At 36.9% G+C, this 22,017-nt stretch overlaps 1 protein-coding gene across 24 annotated transcripts in view; it reads right to left on the bottom strand.

The window, feature by feature from the left end:
• Positions 1-22,017, bottom strand: part of PHF21A (PHD finger protein 21A) — a 191,035-nt gene that overhangs the window by 124,127 nt on the left and 44,891 nt on the right. The gene's annotated exons all lie outside the window — the stretch shown is intronic.

Genomic DNA, 22,017 nt, shown 5'->3' with positions numbered 1-22,017 from the left:
AATCAACTCATTTTAAAAAATGTTTTTCTAAAAGGAAAAGCTGAAAGTCAGAGTATTAATATGATAGTAACCCTTGAAAATTATATTACATAAAGTTTCTTCTCTAGCAAGATTTAAACAAACAAATCATTAACTCTGACAAACTAACAACATACAGATTTGCCCCCAGATGATTCAGGAATAAAAATGCTATGTCAAATTGGCTTGGGGTTATCCAATTCAGTTTGGGCAATATTAAACAACTTTAACTAAAATCCACTTACCTACTCCTACACATCTTTGTATGCCTGGGTGCCATTCTCAAAGATTCTGATTCAACTGGTCTAAGGTGCAGTCCCGTATGCAGGATTTTTCAAAAGCTTTTCATTTTATTAGGGTACAAGCTAGGGTTGAGAACCAGCAGTTTACAAGAAGATGTGGCACTGGCCTTCAAATCAAAGACTAGATCTTATTACTCTACAACTGTTGAGAAAAATCATTACTATTCAAATCACTATACTCTCACTAATATGCCACCAGAAGGTAAGTTCCTTAAGAAGAGAAGCTTTTTCAGCCTTGTTCATCACTGAGGCTGAGTGGAATGCCTCCAAATAATAGATACTCCATAAATATTTGTGAATGAATGAATTAAATGCTGAAAGATTACCTTTCAGGTCTAGTACCCTGAAGCAATACAATAGAAGCTCTCTTAACCAGTAATGATTAGGACCAGCAGTTGATCAGATAAGGAAAAAAAGTCATACAAAGCAGGAAATCACAAAAATTTGATAAGCATACCTAAGCATTTTATTTTAGTTTAAATGAACCTTCATTTGGTAATCTTGTAATATAGGACCAGACTTTCTGTTTATATGGATCAACAGGTTAGAGTGCCAAAATGTCTGTCTTTCATAAACCATAACTATAGTGCATCCTCCACCATTTCCATTTTGGACTTTTAAATTATGGTGAGAACTTAAGATACTCTGAAGCAATCTGAATGTAGAATCCTTCTGGACATTAATAATTTACCCCGTTCTGTTATAGTTCTCTTACCCAAATATAACAGCAGCAAATTTTTAGTATTTTTTTTTATCATTTCCAAAGCATTAAATTATAGATTTCATGAAAACAACTTGGTTTTTTAAAACTCATTGGTTTAATAATGGTTAATTAAATTACAATAACAAGAACAAATGGCAGAATCAAGTCTGGAAACAAACACAACTCATTCTTGATAACTGGTCTACAACTGATGGGAAAAGTATAGAGTACACAGTAACCCACTAGAACCGGCATTCAGAATGAGGCGTGACAATTAAACCAGTGAGTCAGTTGAGACTTTGCTCTCCACAGAGCTTTTACTGTTATACAAATGCTAGCCACAGGTTTCTTTCCATTGACCTTTCCAATTCCCTAGAGCAGTCAATTCATCCCTTTACTAGTAGGTCATCTGAACTGAGATCCAACAAAATTACCAAGTCTATACATTACATCATCAAAGGACTGTCAGGCACAGAGGCAGAAGGAGTCATGGAATCTCTTAATATAGATGCCCAACAATTTACATGCAGACTCCCTGATTTACCTTTAAGGCATTTATAAGTTACATAGCAGGGGATTCATTGAAAATATAACACGATCTAAGCCTAAAATCAGAATTTTTAAACGCTCAACACATTATTTTACTTGGCGTTAAAAGGATATGGCAAATTGAATAGTTTTGTTTTGCTAATTCAGAATCAGTTCCCATTTGGCAGGTGTCTCAAATGAGGACACTGGCAACAAAGAACTGCTGCCACCAGGAGGCTCTTTAATGCACCTTTTATTGAAAGTCTTGACATTTAAAATATTTTTGCTTCTTTATAGCTCATGCAATACCTTCTCAATGAGAAGTTTTCCATGTAACCTGTTTTTTTTTTAAATAAAGTTATTGCTTCTCTGTTTCCTATCTTAAAGTAACAAAATATCCTTTATGTAATTTAATGCCTCCAGTTTTGAATCTCATCTTATACAGAGAAAACAGAACTACTTACATTTTTTTAAGTTAGGTAGCAATTTAGCAATTTTGTTTTCATTAAGTCTTTCTCAAGACAGTCAATAACTCCAATCTTATTCCATGGGATACCTGGCAGGGGATTCAGAGAGCAAAACAGGCTTTGCATTTTCACTGGCTTGGGCTGTGTGGGTCAGTTTCTATGAAAAAGATAACTCCAATTATGTCCTAGGTTAAATATGGAGGTGATGGACAAAAGGAAAACTTTTTAAGAACTGTAAACCCTGATAGTTCTCAAATTAGCGTGAGCTAATATCACAGTCAAGATTTTAAAAAGAGAAACTGGACTTTTAAAAAATAGGTCCTTGTAAAAGTCTTTCTAAAACGGGGAGAATGGAGACAGGAGAAATTAACAGTTTCTGTTAATATCAAGAAATCTGAACTTGTTCAAGAGAGACAATGTCATTTTTATGGCCCATGAAACTCTGTTTTACCTATATGTTTACTTCACCAATAAAGGCTCTCCCAATCAATGAATCAGGATTTAGTTGCAGAAATACAATGTAGATTTATTTTGCATTTGCTGCTGCTTAAAAGACCCTTAGAAAGGGAAACTTTCAGATTAGCTATAGAATCCTTGTGCTTCCTGAAAACTCTGACACTTTTAGCCAACAATCCTTATGCTGTCCTCCTCCCCAGGACTCAGTTCCATAAAACAATTACATTATTTATAAGCACAAACAGTGGGCTGAGGTGCTTTTTGTTTATCTATTTTAAAAACTAATCAGCCGGGCGCAGTGGCTCATGCCTGTAATCCCAGCACTTTGGGAGGCCGAGGTGGGCGGATCACGAGGTCAGGAGATCAAGACCATCCTGGCTAACACGATGAAACCCCGTCTTTACTAAAAATACACAAAATTAGCCGGGCGTGGTGGCGGGCACCTGTAGTCCCAGCTACTTGGGAGGCTGAAGCAGGAGAATGGCGTGAACCCGGAAGGTGGAGCTTGCAGTGAGGCGAGATTGCGCCACTGCACTCCAGCCTGGGCGACAGAGCGAGACTCCGTCTCCAAAAAATAAAAATTAAAAAAAAAAAAAAAAAACAACTAATCAAGTACCTCAGCTTAAAGATAACTGATTTTTTTGCTTTAAATACAGTAAAAAAAAAAAAAAAAAAAAAAAAAGTCAAGATGGCTATAGTAAGTGCTGAAAAAATTAAAATGTTAGCACACAAAAAATATTATTGACATTCATCTGTTTTGGTTTATATAAAAACTACAATTGGGAGTTTTTTTTGCCCCAAGCTCATTTTGTGCCTAAGGAAACTAAGAGCAGAACGGTTTTTACTGGGTCACGTCCAGTGGTCATGTCCAGTAATGCTTAAGACCTTTTTATTTTCCATCTTAGAACTACATAAGCAGTTACCCTATCAATGTACACTCAACTCAGCTATAATCTTTGCATGTCTATAAGTTTTATGGGAGAGGATTTCCCATCAGCCTTCCTCAGCCAGGATTCCTCATTTAAACCAAAAAACACAAATATTTCAGTGACTATTTTCTCAATTATCAATCTAGATGCACAGGAGTGTATTAGGTGCCAAGCGCATTAGGGCTTTATTTTCCCAATGAACCCAGGCTGGTTTAGAAACTGCAAAACGAATGAAATGTCTTGACCTATAAAGGGAAAAACTGTACTTTCTGTTCTCCATGTTTTGCTTTTCAAATAGAGGAAAAAAGAGAATTGGTATCTCTTTTAAAATGTCATCTATATGACTCAGGCTGAAATAAGTAAAATCACCTAAAACCCTAACTCCAAGAGCAGCAAGAGGTCTCACAAGTGCAAAAGGCACTAAGCTGTTCTAGAACTTACCCTAGCTCACTTGAAGGAGGACCTATGAAACTGAGATCGGGTCTCATGAGAAGGCACTCCACACTAACCTTGGCATAAATGCATCATAAATTTTCTAGATGAGAGCCGACTCAGAGGAGCCAAGTGTAAAAATATGGTGCTTAAGGGAATTTTTCCTCTAAAACTCCAGTCTCACACAGACTATTTTCAACTTTGTCAGTGAGTGACTTAACTACTAACCTGACAGGCACAAATTTTTTTTAAAAAAAGTCTAATTTGTTTTTGGTAGAAATTCAAAACATACCTGTTTTCCTACTTTGCAAAGGTTTTTCTGTCAGTTAAGTTTCCAACCTGGAGAACTCTAGTCCCTAACATCTCACCTTTAACAAAGCCTTGTTAAATGTGAAGGATCTCACTTAAACCTGCAGAAAACAGAAACTAGAAAGTCATAGCCTGAACACCTCCCTACACTCTACTGCTGCCCTATCATGGGGGTAAGAGGAGGAGAAAGGTTAAACTGTTAACATTCTTAGATGTCAAGTATCATAACCTCACAACTTCCAATCATTTACTTAGAAAAAATGAATGGTATCCAACAGAGGAAACATTATAGGTGTTTCCTCTTTACACCAGGCTTAACTGTGTCATGTTGTTGGTAAAATGAAATCTGATTAAGACTTTGAAAGGATATTTTGAAGGGCAATTCAAAGGAAACTCACCTTCTAACAGCTGACTAAAAAGGACAGGCACGAACTTAGTCTTGTAGGACTGATATATTCTCAGCATCTAGAAAGGTACCTGGCACATAGGAAGTGCCCGATAATTATTTGCCAAATGAATTGAGGATTAAAACTTTTCATTAGATTCAAGGTAGGAATTCCATCCAGCATGTTAAATAACTTCTCCTTTAATAAAATGACTGACCCTAAACATGCACAGTCTTTCTAGAGAGCAATTAGGTAACATAAAAGGCTTCAGAAACTTTTTAGGCTATCTGCCTAACTCAGAACTCTTTTCTCTGAGATGGGCTCTCTGATCTAGCCATGTCTGTACTAGTAACATGGTCCCCTGGCTCAAAGCAGGCTTATTACATTCTCTTTCCAAAATCTGGAATGAGAACAAGCCAGTGGGTCTGGGATAGTGTCTAGAATGGGGACGATACAAACATGGGAACTTCACAGTGACCAGAGCCTTTTGCCTGCTACGAATACAGGAAAAGCTGAGAAAGTCAATCTCTTGACAGCGGAAATGAAGCAGATGCAAAAAAAGACGAAGAGACACAAGAGACAGAGACTCCAGTTCCAGCCCCTAAAACTGCCCCAGGGTCACCCAAGGTGCCCTAATACAGTTCCAATAATTCCCCTTCAAAATTAAGCTAGTTGGAGTTAGATTCTACTAAACATACCGAAGAAGTCTTCACAAAGATGTGTAGAAGCATCTATTTATTTATTTCTTATCTGATTTTTTTTTTACTTCTAGGAAATAATCAAAATTATGTACAAATATTTGTGTCCAAGAATGTACACTGCAAAGCTAGGCATATAACAGTAAAAAACTGTGAATAATTTAAATGTCTAAAAATAGTGAACTGTTTAAATAAACTCTGTATATATGATACCCTACCCAAATGATAGGATACTATCAAGCCACTAAAAACTATTATTCCTGAAGAATAATTAAGAATGTAAAGAAATGCTCAAGATATAGACAAAGTAAGTATTTCTAAAATAATAAGTATAATACCAATCTCAATTTTATTTATTTATTTTTTAAAAGACAGTGTTCCACTGTCGCCAAGACTGGAGTGCAGTGGTATGATCGTAGCTCACTGTAACCTCGAATTCCTGGGTTCAAGCAATCCTCCTGACTCAGCTTCCCAAGTAGCTGGGACTACACACATGCCACCACACCTGGCTAACATTTTTTATTTTGTGTAGAGATGGGATGTTGCCATGGTGCCTAGGCTGGCCTCAAAAGGATCCTCCTGCCTCAGCCTCCCAAAGTGCTGGGATGACAGGCATAAGCCATTGTACCCAGCCTCCATTGTAGTATTTATTTATTTGAGACAGAGTCTCGCTCTGTCGCCCAGGCTGGAGTGCAGTGGCTCAAACTCGGCTCACTGCAACTTCTGCCTCCTGGATTCAAGCAATTCTCCTGCCTCAGCCTCCCAAGTAGCTGGGATTACAGGCACCCACCACCACGCCCAGCTAATTTTTTTTTTGTATTTTTAGCAGAGACAGGGTTTTGCCCACGTTGGTCAGCCTGGTCTCAAACTCCTGACCTCAGGTGATCCACTCGCCTCAGCCTCCCAAAGTGCTGGGATTACAGGTGTGAGCCACCGCACCCAGCCCATTTTATTTTTTAATATAAATTTATGGAACAGAAAAAAGACTCAAAGGATCTAAAACATGGAAGTAGGATCACAGTTAAATTAGATTTCTCTCTTTACTGAATTTGCCAAATAAATATGCATGACTTTTTAAAAACATGGATGGGGTCTTGCCACGTTGGCCTGGCTGGTCTCAAACTCCTGGCCTCAAGCAATCCTCCCATCTCAGCCTACCAAAATGCTGAGATTACAGGTGTAAGCCACTACACCCCAACCATGAATTACTTTTATAAACTTTTGAAAAACAAATGTTTAAAGAAATGATGGACTTCAACTCCTGCCAATATTCTAGTCTCCTCCTACAGCTCTAAGAAAGAAAAAAAGGCAAGAAACCACAAGTTGTAATCTTAGCACATACTCATATAAAATTGTTATACTATATAAAGTAATATTTTTTACTTAAGAATTCATTGATATTAAAAGAGACTATTTCTAAGCAGATGGAACCATTCATTGTGGTTCTGATGTGCACTTCTCTAAAGATCAGTGATGTTGAGCTTTTTTTCATATGATTGTTGGCCACATGCGTGTCTCCTTTTCAAAAGTGTCTGTTCATGTCCTTTGCCCACTTTGTAATGGGGTTGTTTTTTTTCTTGTAAATTTGTTTAAGTTCCATATAGATGCTGGATATTAGACCTTTGTCAGATGCACAGTGTGCAAACATTTTCTCCCATTCTGTAGGCTGTTTACTCTGTTGATAGTTTCTTTTGCTGTGCAGAAGCTCTTTAGTTTATTTGGATCCCATTTGTCAATTTTTGCCCAATTGCTTTTGGCATCTTCATCGTGAAATCTGTGCCAATGCTTATGTTCTGAATGGTATTGCTGAGGTTACCTACCAGGGCTTTTATAGTTTTGGGTTTTACATTTAAGTCTTTAATCTACCTTGAGTTTATTTTTGTATATGATATAAGGAAGGGCTACAGTTTTAATTTTCTGCATATGGCTAGCCAGCAATCCCAGCACCACTTACTGAATAGGGAATTCCATCCCCATTGCTTGTTTTTGTCAGGTTTGTCGAAGATCAGGTAGCTGTAGGTGTGCAGTCTTATTTCTGGGTTCTGTATTCTGTTCTATTAGTCTATGCTGTTTCTGTACCAGTACCATGCTGTTTTGGTCACTGTGACCCTGTAGTATAGTTTGAAATCGGTTAGCATGATGCCTCCACCAGCTTTGTTCTTTTGGCTAAGAATTGCCTTGGCTATTCAGGTTCTGTTTTGATCCCATATGAATCTTAAAACAGTTTTCTCTAGTTCTGTGAAGAACCTTAATGGTCATTTAATAGGAATAGCATTGAATCTGTAGATTGCTTTGGATAGCATGGCCATTTTAATGATTAAATCCATATTTAAGGCTTGTATTGTTATATAAATAACATTAATTAATTGGTGAGACACCTATACTTCTTATACAACATTTTGCTATTCCTGGAACTTAAAATTGACTTGCTTTGTCATTCATTTGGTTTTCTATAATTCTACAATTAATTCTTTCCCATACTTTCCAAAGAAACTATAACATATCTCTCAATAATGGCTCAAAACACATTGTATGTTATATTGGTCCACTTTCTTAGCTTTGTTTCTCCTAAGTCTTCCATCCTCCTGTCCAAACTAAACCGGCTGTTTTCTAAACCTGTTGTACAACAATTATTAAGTTTTTCCCTTCATCAAATGGGATTTTCTTTGATACTGAAATCCCTGTTTTCGGAATCAATGCCTTCATCTTTATTGGTTCACTTTCTTGTTTGATGGAGAACTTCCTCCAATAGCTCCCTCAAAAAAGATGTATGGGAGGTAAGTTTTGTGACCCTGCATATCTTAAAATGTCTATTCTATCCCCAGACTTGATCAAGAGATGGGTTGGGTACAGAATTCTACACTGGAAATCACTACTTTTCAGAATTTGTAAAGCATCATTCCAATGACTGCTAACTTTCTTTGTTGTTGCTGAGAAGTCTGATGCCATCTGATTCCCAATTCCTGTTCGCAACTGTTTCCCCCCCCCCCCTCTGAGGAAGCTTTTAGGATCTTTTATTCTTGTTTTGCTAAAGTTTCACCATGTTGTGTCTTGGTATGAGGTTTTTTTCATTCACTGTTTTAGGCACTCAGTGGATTCTATTAATCTGGAATTATATGCCCTTCGGTTGTGGGACATTTCCTTGTATTAGTTATTGGATGGTTTTCTTTTCTCCATTTTCTCTGTTCCCTTGTCTCAGAACTTTTATTAGCCAGGCATGAGACTTTCTGGGTGACCCTATTAAAATTTTTCTCTATTCTGCTGTCTATCCCCCTCCTTGTCTCTTCCATCTATTTACTGAGAGACAGCTCCAATTTTGTTTTCCAACCTTTTTTTTTTTTGTTAATCAAGAATTGTTCTTGTTTTCTAATTGTTCCTTTATTTCTAGCATCCTCTCCTTGTTTCACTGATGCAATATCTTCTTTTACTGTCCCTTCCAATTCTCTTGGCCTGCTCTGACTTGCACATTAGTGGCTTCCCTTAAATATCCAGTGATTCTTGGCTATGTTCATATTTAAGATTGAAGTGCTAAGAATGTGGAGCAGCTAGAACTCTCATACACTACTAGAAGGAACGTAAAATAGTACAACCACTTTGGAAAACATATTGGCAGTTTCTTAAAAAGTTAAAAACATACCTACTATACAACCCAGACATACTAAGGCATTTATTGAAGAGAAATGAAAGCAGATCTCCACACAAAGACTTGGACATGAATGCTCAAATTAATGTTATTTGTAACAGCTAAAAACTGGGTTACAAAAAGCAGACCAGTGTTTGCCTGGGGACTGGATTGAGAGAAGGATGAATGAGACGACCAAGAACACTTCAGAGGTGATGCATATGCTCATCTTGATCATGATGATGGTTTCGCACCATCAAAAATTAGACTCTTTCAAGGTGTATCATTTTTTACATTAATTATGCCTCAATAAACCTATAAGAGAGAGGTGGGGAGAGGAATAGAGACAAAGAGAATAAAAAATAAAAGTGGCTAAAAAAATGAGGTATTCAAAATTAATTGAATTCTCTGGGGAGCTGGCATGTTTATGAGAGAAGGAGCTCTTACTATTCCATATACACCATATATCCTGTTTTCAGTATACATATAGTCTATATACAGTGTAGCACTCACTCCTGCCCAAGGCTGTTATATGGTGCCTAATATCTCTAAGTTGAGTGCCTTTCTGGTTAAATTTCTCTAGAGTAAGATTGGTAAACTTTCTAAAAATAACCAGATAGTAACTACTGTAAGGCCATACTGTCTTTGTTAAGACTATTTAACTCTGCCATTGTGGCACGAAAGCAGTCAGTCATGGAGAATATGTAAATGGAAAGAGTGTGGTTGTGTTCTAATAACTATACAGGTGGCAGGACAGATTTGGCCCATGTTCAAGTCATAATTTTACCAACCCCTGCCCTAGAGAATCATACTAGTCTTTCCATTTTTGGAGAACTAATCAATTTCTCTTCAGAAGGATACTCTGAAGTAATAGCTAAAACCACTTTACCCATAAAGTATATAATTGAGCAAGTAAGAGCTAGGGGAAGGGAAGCTGTAAAAAGGAATACTAGAAATTTAAAGAGTTATATATAATTTTATCAGCTATTAGCAGGAGCTGATGAAGCTAAGGGGCAGCACTTTTGATAACCTGCAAATACTGTTTTATCTGATGAACCCACATCATAGGATAAGCAGAAATCAGTCTCTATGACAGATGTTTATAAATGTTACAATTAAAAGGCACTGGTGGATTAACTCAAAATCATATGTGAATTTGTCTCAAATTCAAGGCAAACTTCTAGAATCTCTAATAAATAAAATCACATACTCAGAAAAACGAATTTCAAGTTCTGTTGATTAACACACTCCCCCAATTTCACTCAATTATTTTCCTTCAGGTAACAGAACTTTTCAGGGTAAGTTCATTTGTGCTTCTTCACTCCACAAGAAAGGAGTTGTTAATTTTTTCCCCAATTCCTATATTACACGACAGAAGCACTAGATAAAACCAGATGAGTAATAATCATTTACTGCTCATAGGGAAAATTAAGTTCAGAACTGATCTCTATCTTTAGCATTCTTCTTGGTCAAAATGATATGATTTGTTTAGGCAAAGTGGGAGAGGTTTTTTAAACGGCAATGGAGGTGGGAGTAGGAGAAAGAGTGACAACTGAACACATTAGTTGAAAATTTCTAGGGCCTCATTTCTCAGAGCGAAGGAATGTTTGGTGCTTCACTGACAGAAACTAAGAATCCCTCTCTCCTTTTCAGATAGAGTTAGGATGAGACAGGTTAGCTAAACCCTGCTGATTCACACAAATACTTGCTTCCTAAACTTGGAGTAAATCAACTTTTAGAAACATCTTCTGAAAACATAATTTTGCAGGACAGCCTCTCATCTAACCAGCTACCATAAAAAGATACCAGTTAAAGAGTAAACTTCTTTTTCCCGTCTGGTTCTTCACCCTAATCTGTTGGGGGAAAAAAAGAAGTGAAGGAATATATGATTTGGCCTGTCATTTAACATATTCGACATTTTAAAAAGGAAAAATCCAAAACGCTATATTAATATCAACGACAATAATGATAATTTATAGATAATTTTTAAATATCAAAAAATTAAAAAACAATTTATAATTCACATTTGAAATAAATTACATTATTTTCTGTAATAGATTTACCCTTCTAATAATGTATTGCTTTGGCAAAGAGTAAAATTGTTTCTGTACTCCTTGCCCTAAAGCAGGCTGCTAGCTAGGGCGGCAAAGGGAGACTTTTCTAAAATAATCCACAGAGCCAGTATCAAGCACTAATGATATATTGTAACTTCATGGTATTTCAGCATGCATATATCTTTAGATATACATTATCCTTAATTTACATTAGTAAAGAAAAGTGTTACAGGGACAGACATTGTTAACTTTCTTCAATATCCATTATTCTCCACCCTTTCTCTTCCCTGATAACAAAAAACAATTTTAGGTATCTAGCTTCCAAATGCTTGAGAAGAAAATCTCCAGCTCCAGGACATAAATCAATCTCGGACTCCTTCTTGCCAGGAACTAGGCACTGGCAAATGACAGAACTGTGGTCAATGAGATGCCAAGTTCTGTTGAAAGGCTTCTAATTATTTTCCATAATCATAAAAAGAGATATTTAATAAGAAATGGTCCTTTGTTGCCCCAGGATGTTCATGTGTGAAGATGTAAAGCCTGGGGCCACAGCAGCCATCCTGTGACAAGGAGCAGTGCTTGCTGACATGCTGAGTGTGGCAGTGCAGAAAGATGACCAGAATATGGGTCCTGATAGTGTTGCTGAGCTGCTGAACTGAGCAATTCTAGCAAATTCTCCTTATTTGAATCAATAAATCCACTTACTACCGTAGCCACTTTTAGTTGGGCTTTCTGTTACATACAGCTAAAAGCATCTGTAGAGATACAATTATAACGTCTATATTACAACGTCTATATTACAGTTGAGGAAATCAGCTCAGAGAAATTCAATGGACACAAAGTCTGTCAGTGACTAGCACAGCCACGACTAGAATTTACTCCTTTTCTTGAACAAAAATGGTTTAGGTGCCACTGTGTGTGAAGCACTAGGGTATAAAGCAGGTGTATAAGGGTGAAGGGATTGCAGTTCACAGAGGCTTACAATCTAGAGAGGAAGAAATGACACACAAACAAATAGTTAAAGATATGTGGTAAGAGATACACAAAAGTCACAGAGCAAGGAGCTCCTGGCTCACAAAAGAGAAAGCACCTGACTATGTATGCCATGAGATGTTAGGGTGGACACATCCAAGAGATGACAAACTTTTTTTCTTTAGTGATTTAAAATTTTAAAAGACAACTTCCTGTGAATCTGTAATTATTTCAAAGTAAAAAGTTTTTTTAAACTTCAAAAGAAAGGGATGTAGTCTCATAAACATGCTGAACAAAATAAGCCAGACAGAAAAAAGTAGGCTCTATTTTATTTGATACATAGGCAAAATTAGTCCATGTTAGAAGTAACAAAGGTATTTCCTCTGGCAGAGGAGGTAGTGAACTGGGGGAGGACAAAGGGATTTCTGTCGTGATAGTGATATTCTGATTACTGATATAGGTATTAGTTACCTAGTGGTTTCAGTGTGTAATAATATATTTGAGCCATATGTGCATACATATAAATATATATTAGATGTCTATTTATGTTATAACTCAACAGTTTTAAAAAATTAATATGCGTTCCTTATAAAAAATAAATTCAGCCAGTCATTGTGGTTTGAACCTATAATCCCAGTTACTTGGGAGGCTGAGTCAGAAGAATCACTTGCCAGGAATTCAAGACCAGGCTGGGCAACAAAATGAGAACCTGTTTCTAAAAACATAAAAATAAATTAGCCAGGCGTGACGGTGCATGCCTGTAGCCCCAGCCACTCGGGAGGCTCAGGTGGTAGGATTACTTGAGCCCAGGAGTTCAAGACCCCAGTGAGCTATGATTGTATCACTGCACTCCAGCTTGGGCGACAGAGCAAGACCTTGCCTCTAAAAATAATAAACAAACAAAATAAAAATAAATAAATTTAAATTTAAAAAGCATATATAAAGTTAAAAGTGTCAGCTTTCTTGGCCACCTCTCTTGAACCTCACTTCTTAGAAGCAATCACTGTGAATGGTTCTGTGTAAATAATTCTAGATAATCTAGACCTTTTCCCATGCATTTTCAAGTATAAATGACCATGAATGCATAAATACAAACACAGTTTTTTAGTATTTTGTATTTTAAACTAATATTGAATTATACTGTATGTCTGTTTTACAATTTGCTTTGTTTTTACTTTCTACTCATCTTTCCATTCAGTTAAGCACCTCATTCTTTTTTAACAGCTACATATTATTCTATAATATGCATATATAGCTAATGTATTACTTACTAATGCACCTTGATTCAATCACATTTGTTTTCAAATTTTCTTTTGTGGTGATTTCTGTACTATACGGTCCTGTAAGTGGGTCTGCCAGAAGAAAGGTATAAAGTGACCCTAGGTTTGCACTATGCAAAGACAGGTAAAAACATCCCAGGTTGAAGAAACAACACAGCATAACAAGTATCTGAAAAGTCTAGAGGATAAGGTATGTATGGATTCATGGGGAGGCAGGCATGGGGGAGAAAATGAAGGGTTTTCTGAGGTAAGCGATGTAGCAACACTGCAGAAGAGACTTGTTTCTAGATGTATCAAGTTTTCAAACTGGTGGCCCCAGATTCGTTTACTAGTTTATACAACTTCACTTAATAAAAACTGTCCTTTTCTGAAACTAAGATAAAGCTGCTCTAAATTGGAATAGAGTTAATAATGGCACTGAATTCTCCCGAAACACTGAAGTAGGAAATAATAATGAGAATATTCCACCCCCTCCGCAAAACTGAATTGGACCATTTAAATGGGAATTTTCTTTTGATGGTGAACCCTTGGTATGGACATCTTTGGCCACCTTACTAGCTTTCTGAGGGCATAATGAATTAATAACATTCAAAAACACTTGCTGCTAATCTACCATTCTAGACTTGAGGGGTACAAACGTGAGCAAGACACAGTCCTTGCCTGTGAGGATCTTACAAGCAATTACAATACAACTCGATGAGTGCAAATAAGTACCACAATGAGTGCCAAATAAAGTAGGCACAAGTACCAAGTACCATGAGTACACAGAAGAGGAGTGTCTAACTCTGCTCGGAAGGTAGAAAGAAGTCAAGAAAAGCCTGTAGAGGATCTTGCTTAAGCTGAGTCTTCAAAGTATATGTAGGAATTAACCAGGTAAAGAGGTAAGAAAATTCCAGGTATAGAGAAGAGGATGTGTGAAGAAGGCACAGTCTTGAGAGAGCCCAGCAAGTAAAGGTGACAGCAGGGAATTTATGGGGTATGTATGAGAATGAGCTGTTAGAGGTACCAATGCTAATGAGCTTGAATGCCTTGTAGGTCATAACCAGTCACATGGAAGTGACACTGCAAGATTTTCATTCTCTGCATCCTCCAAGGGCCTAGTATCATGCCTTTCACCAGAGTAAACTCGCAATAAACACATGTGGAATAAGACAGATGAATCAGACTCTCGGAATGATAAAGAAGTCTGGAAAGCACACATCCTAGAGAAAAGGGAATAAATACGGGGGAATGGATTATTTGAAAGCACATATACATATAAGCACATTATTTGAAAGCACATGATATAGTAGAGAGGTGGTGTCAGTTGTATTGGCTCCTAAAAAGCATTTGTTATTCACACTGCCTATCATTCAAAAATTAACGTTCTCTAAAGAGTGGAAGAGTCCCTAAACATTCTGAAATACAGATATGTTCTATGCAAAAGAAAAAAAAGGCAGATACCACAGGCTTGAAAAACATTCCACAAACTTGGCCTTTGATTTTATTTTCATAGCTTGAAGCAACTGCTTTCAGCTAAGCAATAGATGTGCAAAGTGGAAAAAAAAAATACAGTAGATTCCAGTCAGTATTTTCTAGTAGCCCAGTGTCAAGATATATAACACCTGATGACAAGGGCTAAGAAATTCAATTTGAATTTTAAAAGTCATTCAGTTTGCCAGCACCAAAAATAAGTTACTAGGATAAACTCACATGAAGATTGCTCTGCCTTAACTCAGCAAACAGATTGATGTATCTGTAATAAGTCATCAACTGACTTGATTTCCTCTGCCATACTCAGATAAAATGCCCTATAATAATGTGGCACGTTACTAAAGTATAAGTTACTCAATCAAGTATCTCTTTCTTAAAGAGATAGTCAAATCTTTCACCACTTAGGTAAGACTAGCAGCAACAGAGACAATCACACTCCAAGAAGACAGGTAAAAAGGAGAGGAGATAATACAGCACTGGGAACCACGGTCACATCACATATATACAACCTCTCAATCTGCAGAACTTTCATACTTGTAGCCAGTTATTTCTGAGCCTTTCCTTCATCTCATCTTGGCTGAATATAAGCCAACAGGATTTCACCAGCAGAAATCTGAAATATTACATTTCCTGTATTTGATGAAAAGGAGGAGCTGATGTCCTTTGATGTACACAAGTGGCAATAAACTCAACAAACAATTGGACCAATGGCTTCACATAAATATTACACAGGAGGGATGAACTAGACTAAATCTTAGGAAATTCCTAAGCTCTGGATAAAGTCAGGTTTCTATCACAGTGAAAAGATTTCTAAGACAACAATTTTAAATTCCAATGTGATGAGCCAATCACACTAGTTTGGCTGTGAGGCATGGAGGATAACATTTTATGGTAACTGGTATTAGAGGCTGGAAATAGTCATATATCAGGTAACAAACACTAGGACTATAGGATCTAACTTACTTATTTGACTCCAAGGTAATGAGGCCTAAAGGCAAAATAATTATTTTGCCTAATGTCCTATTTCAAAAAAATATTTGATAGATAAAGCTTTACAGAGTTACTAAATAAAACTGAATGAAGAGTACAGCAATCTGGATTCTAATATTGAATCTGATACTGATAAATTATACGATAATGGTTAAGTCACAAAGTCCACATCTCAGTTTATGTATTACAATGACACACTTGTCATTGAGTTAAATGTGAAATGTTCTAAGCTTCTTAGAAAAGTAGTACTTTACATGTAAGATGAAAGTGTTACATATGAGATGAAGTTAACCACCATGACTACAGCCAATAATTTCCTTTTAAATAGAACTCACCTACAAAAGAATTCCATGCACTCAATGGATACACATGCATTAACTCCTCAGTGCATAATCCAAACATTCCGCAAATATGGAAAAAGACATATTAAGTTATTCAACAATGAAAATCTATCAACAAGTCTATTACAGAGTCAGGAATAGAATCAAACTTCTGGTTCCCCCATCCCTACCCAGTCCTTTGTTTCAGTTACCTAATTAGCTTAAATTATGTTGTTCCATGCATCAGAAACAGTTAGTAATAGGAGGGACAGAAACTTCTTTCCCAAAAGCTTCAGAATCTCGTATTAAAATATATTCAAACTTAAAATTGAGAATGATTCCATAAATGGCAAGATGAACTTACTAAACCCAGAAAAGTGTTTCATCCAGTATTATGTTGAAGAGATCTGTAAGAAATGGTGACTATATATATATATATATTTTGAGATGAGTCTCGCTCTGTTGCCCAGACTGGAGTGCAGTGGCACCATCTTGGCTCCCTGCAGCCTCTGCCTCCCAGTTTCAAGCAATTCTTCTGCCTCAGCCTCCTGAGTAGCTGGGACTACAGGCGCTCACCACCACACCCGACTAATTTTTGTATTTTTAGTAGAGACAGGGTTTCGCCATGTTGGCCAGGCTGGTCTCAAACTCCTGACCTCAGGTGATCCGCTTACCTCGGCCTCCCAAAGTGCTGAGATTACAGCTGTGAGCCACCGCACCCAGCCAGGTGACTGTAATTTTTAAACAGAGTCAGAGAAGCAAACTTGCAGAAAAAATCAAAGACTACAGAAGGGTGTATCTGTCTAAAAAGGAGTAAAAAGAAATAGAAGAAGGTGTGAAAGAATAACAAAATTTAAAACCAAAAGATAATTCTATGGAATACTGTAACAGATTTGTGCCATGGACAAATGGCAAATTCTTTGAAAAATATACTTCCTGATAAGCATCAAATACAAATCAGTATATCTTCCAAATTAGCAGAGTGCTTTTTTCCCCTGTGACAGATAGTATCTCCTGGGGAAAATCACTTATTCTCAATATATGCTATTAATGTGAAACAGCCTTTTCTGGGGGTTATTTGGAGATATTTGGTTAAAATTTTTTTTTTTTGATGTAGCAAAAGCTTTTTTTTATACCTTTAGACCAAGTGCAGTAGATGAATTATTGTTTTCAATTTCCATATCCTCTCTGTTTTAAAATTATACATTCACAACACCCTTTGTCATATAACTTTGCAAGGCTTGGCCATGTGGCTTCTTTTGGCTAATGAGATGTTAACAAACCTGATGCCAGCAGAGTCTTAAAATGTATTTTAGTAGTTTGGCCTGCTTCCTGTGCTCTTAGGTAAACTACGAAATGAATACGCCCCAGGTAGCTGCTATCCCTTCATGCAAGGCCTCAGAATGAACACATTTAGAGTAGACTTAACCAAACTTGCAGCCTGAAGGCAAGTTCAGCCAGCCCACAAACTGAAGCAGAGGTGCCTGGCCAAGTACAGCCTAGATCAGGAGAACCCCAGATGACCTATAGACCCAGTGTGAAAATAAACACTTAGGTAAAATGCCCTATAACAATATGGCACATTATTAAAGTGTAAGCTACTTCATCAAGCTTATTTTTCTTAAAGAGATAATCAAATCTTTGACCAGTTAGGTATAAGTACTGGCAGTGCTGAAAGCCACTCAACAAAACACTAGTTTCTGATGCAGAATTGTTAGGGTAATAGGTGACCAACACACGCAGTCATCACCCATCTAGGAATTTCTCCTAAGACAATCAGAGAGAAACACGCATTCATATAGAAGGGTATATCTATCAGAGCAATATTGATAATAGCAAAAAAACTGGAAATACCCTATCATCAAGAGAAGAATAGTTTTAAAAATCATGATATAGCCAATTATACTAATATTTAAAGCTGTTAAAAATCATACTCTCAAAGAACACTCAAAAATCTGAGAAGATTTTAATAAGTTAGGTTTAAAAAGCATAAAAAGCAAGACACACCATTCTATAAAAAAATTACGATATAAGCAGAGCAAAAGATCGGGTGGATAAAATAATACATTTAAAGAATATAAGTGCCTCTTCTGTGTTAATATCATTCTATGTTAAATATTATACTAAATATTATACTAGGAATAAAAAAGCAAATAAAACAAACATGTTCCCCGCCTTCCTGAAACTAACAATCTAATGAGGAAGATAGATATTTAAAAAACAGTAATGCTACAGATACAGATATGCTACTGTAATAGAAAATGCTAATTATTCCCAGTATTTATTTCCCAATTCTTACTCAGTAATAGTCCTTGAATTTTATCTGGCCACGACCACAGGCAATAAACTACCTACATTTTCCAGACTTCCTTGCTCCTAGCGGGGGCCATATGACTAAGTTCAGGCCCATGGGATCTAACTGGAAGTGGTGCATGCAACCTCTAGAAAACATCCTTAAAAAATAAAGGGCTTGCTCTTTGTTGCTTCTCCCCCTTCTTACCAGATGGAGCAGCTATTTTGGACTATGATGTGAAAGCTGCATGCTGAGAATGGCAGAGCAACAGAATAGGAGGAACCTGGGTTCCCTGACACCATGCAACCACTCTTCACAGGCCTAGCCCTAGGGGCACCTACAGAACTTTTAGATGAGAGAGAAATTAAGTTTTCTCTGTTTACATCATTTTCATTTTGGGTTTTCAGTCATTCACAACTGAACATAATCCTAACTAGAATAACTATGAAGGGAAAGTATGGTTCAATGAGAGATAACAGAAACAGTTGATTTTGACTAGAGGAAGGAGTGTCAGGGATAGCTCCTCTGAGGAAGTGACATTTAAGCTATGACATGAAACCTCATCAGGAGGCCACCAGGTAAAAGGAGACAGGACAGCAAACTGTTCAGGCGGGGGAAACCAAAGCTGCAACCACGAAGGCTTAACCCTGAAGCACCACAGTAACAAGCAACAAACTTTGGGATGTTAAGATTGCCTCCATAAGGAATTAAAATGAAAGCAAAGAACTAGAGCAACTAAGCACTTCGGCTCCATATTGGAATATCTCCCTAAAAGACCATATATGCCTATCAAAAAATAAGGGTGTGGGGAGTGAGCATGACAGTGAATCCTGTTAAAGAAATTAATAGTTGCTTCCATACTTCAGCATTACTTCACACCTGTAATCCCAGCACTTTGGGAGGCCGAGGTGGGCGGATCACAAGGTCAGGAGATCTAGACCATCGTGGCTAAAACAGTGAAACCCGGTCTCTACTAAAAATACAAAAAATTGCCCAGGTGTGGTGGCGGGCACCTGTAGTCCCAGCTACTTGGCAGACTGAGGTGGGAGAATGGCGTGAACCCAGGAGGCGGAGCTTACAGTGAGCCAAGATTGCGACACTGCCCTCCAGCCTGGGTGACAGAGCAAGACCCTGTCTCAAAAAAAAAAAAAAAAAAAGTTGGATTCTCTGACTAAAGTGGTTCATGTATTTAATACCATGAGAAGAATGTCATTAGATTTTAAAATGTGAACTATGCCTGAAACAGACAAGAGCTTGATGTTAAAAAATTTTTTACATCATATTTCTCGTCTATTTATGATTCTAAAAGTGAAACATATTTATTGTGGAGCATTTAGAAAATATACATAAGAGTATACAGAAAAAATAAATCACCTGTAAACTTAACCACCTTCCAATATCTTATACTGACACTGTTTTTACGTATATTTACACACCCACATACATATATACACAAAATAAACATAAAAATGGGACTGTAATGCACATAAAGTTGTGTATACTCTCTCACTTATTATTTCAGAGCACATTCCTGTATCATTAAAATACTTTCCAAAACCATGATCTTAATGGCTATATAACATATAATTTATTTAGCCAATCAAGTCAGGGATTTTCTGAGTTAAAACTGTCCGCCACAAATTGAAGCCCTGCAGGTCAAGAAGCTGACTTAGAAATCTGCCAGAGTTTCTTTCAGAAATCTCAAGTTACAGTTTTAAAGCACTAGAACCTTCCAACCAAGAATTCAGTGAAATTCACTGAGTTTTAGCCATGAAGGATGCTCACTAAAGGCTGTATTTTCCCAAATGGAGCATACAATTACATAGTTTTAAGGAAGAAACTGAGTAAGTATCAAAGATTGAAGTGGCAACAGTGAATAAGAACTAGTGTCTACTGCAAGAAATAGTGACTATCTGCAATGGTCTTTCTCTTTTTTTTTTGCTCATGACTTTGGAGGTCAGATGCAACTTTTAATAAAACAAAAGAAGAGAATATATGAGTCCATTATTTGTATAATTAAAGTTTTCTAATAAATATTGAAAAAATGATTACAGAAAAATGCACAAAGAAAAAGAATGGAAGCAAATACGACAAAGAGTTAAGTGCGAAATATGCCATTATTCTCCAAACTTTTCTGTATTTAAAATTTTTCTAACAAAAAAATTAATGTTAAAATATTAGTCATATGGATAAGGTAATTCAGATTTTAGTTATTAAAGTGGAAGGAAAATTGGTTAGGTTCTGCCAGAGGATAAGTGGCTCTTTTGAGGGGGGGAGAAAAAGGGCACATAGCATTAGGAAACTGTTCTAAAATAAAACTTTTATTTTTTTGAGACAGCATCTCGCTCTGTCACCCAGGCTGGAGTGCAGTGGCACGGTCTTGGCTCACTGCAACCTCTGCTTCCCGGGTTCAAGCAATTCTCCTGTCTCAGCCTCCCAAGTAGCTGGGACTACTGGTGTGCACCACTACCCCCGGTTAATTTTTGTATTTTTAGTAGAGACGGGGTTTTACCACATTGGCCAGGCTGGTCTCGAACCTCTGACCTCAGGAAGTCCGCCCGCCTTGGCCTCCCAAAGTGCTGGGATTACAGGCATGAGCCACCATGCCTGGCCAATAAAACTATTCTAAACTAAACAGTAATATCACATGTTGAAAGTAAGTCTGAGGAGGGATGAGCTTTTGAACTTTACAGCTGTGCTTCCTTCAAGTATTAGCCTACTTAAAAGTGGTATTTTTCTGTTCCATCAAGAAAGTTGTTTTAACAGTTAAGGAAATATAAAAATTGCAGGACTGGATTTCAGTTTCTAATTCTAGTTTTATTTACTTTGTATACCTAAAGTTTTCCTGATGTTAGACATTTTTTAAAATTCCAGTTTCTGAAATGCAAACTTAGTTCAGAGAACAATTAGAGCTTGCCACTTGATGAAATGTCTTAACATAGATAGTTGCAATTTTCTATTCAGTAAGGTCCCTAACAGAAAAAAGATTAAAGAATAAAAAGTTACAGAATAAACCAAATCTATGTCAGTTCTCACAAACAAAAATTTCGAGTAGATGTAAATTTCTAAAAATTGTCCCACTTTCCCCAAATGTAGTCTTAAGTTACCTTAACTTTGCAATAGCATCCCCCAACCCCTACTCCACTAATCAGTTCTCACCTTCTTTCCCTGCTGGAACACGTGAATTTTTCAGCAAATGTGACTCATTCATTGGCGTCTTGTCAAACTAACCCTGAAACTATACGGAGGCTCAGCACTAACAGAATTCTAAAGCTAGAACACTTTCACTAACACACATCATGTTGACTTTAGAGAACTGAATCACATTCAGAGCCAAATACATACTAACCAACTCTGTTTATATTTTTTCTTACAAATTGTTCTCCACCATCCCACCTCCTCCCAATTTTAGTTTGGCAATTCCCTAATCTAAAATACCTCCTGTCTGTGGAGAAGACAAGATGGGGACGCATAAGAATAGGAGGGAAGAATATAAAGCAGTTGTTCACTCAGCTTGGAAGATGATTCTATTCTGAAACATTAATGATTCATATCTCTTCCACATAGTTCTCAAAGTTTATTTCTCCCCTCAGTTAAATGAAACCACAATAGAAACACAATAAAAAATCTCCAGGAATAAATTATTCTCATTGTTATTATTTCACTAAATAACACCAAATAACACATAAAAATCAGTTATTTAGAACTATTTAGTCAAAAATCTTCAATAAAATGTCACTGGCATGAAATATCAACTGCAAATCACCTTATTCTTTTGATTAACA

This window comes from Macaca thibetana, chromosome 14 (assembly GCF_024542745.1).
Source record: "Macaca thibetana thibetana isolate TM-01 chromosome 14, ASM2454274v1, whole genome shotgun sequence".
Classification (NCBI taxonomy): domain Eukaryota; kingdom Metazoa; phylum Chordata; class Mammalia; order Primates; family Cercopithecidae; genus Macaca; species Macaca thibetana.
The sequence above is the reverse complement of the archived record's forward strand: the minus strand, read 5'-3'. Positions and strand labels throughout refer to the sequence as shown.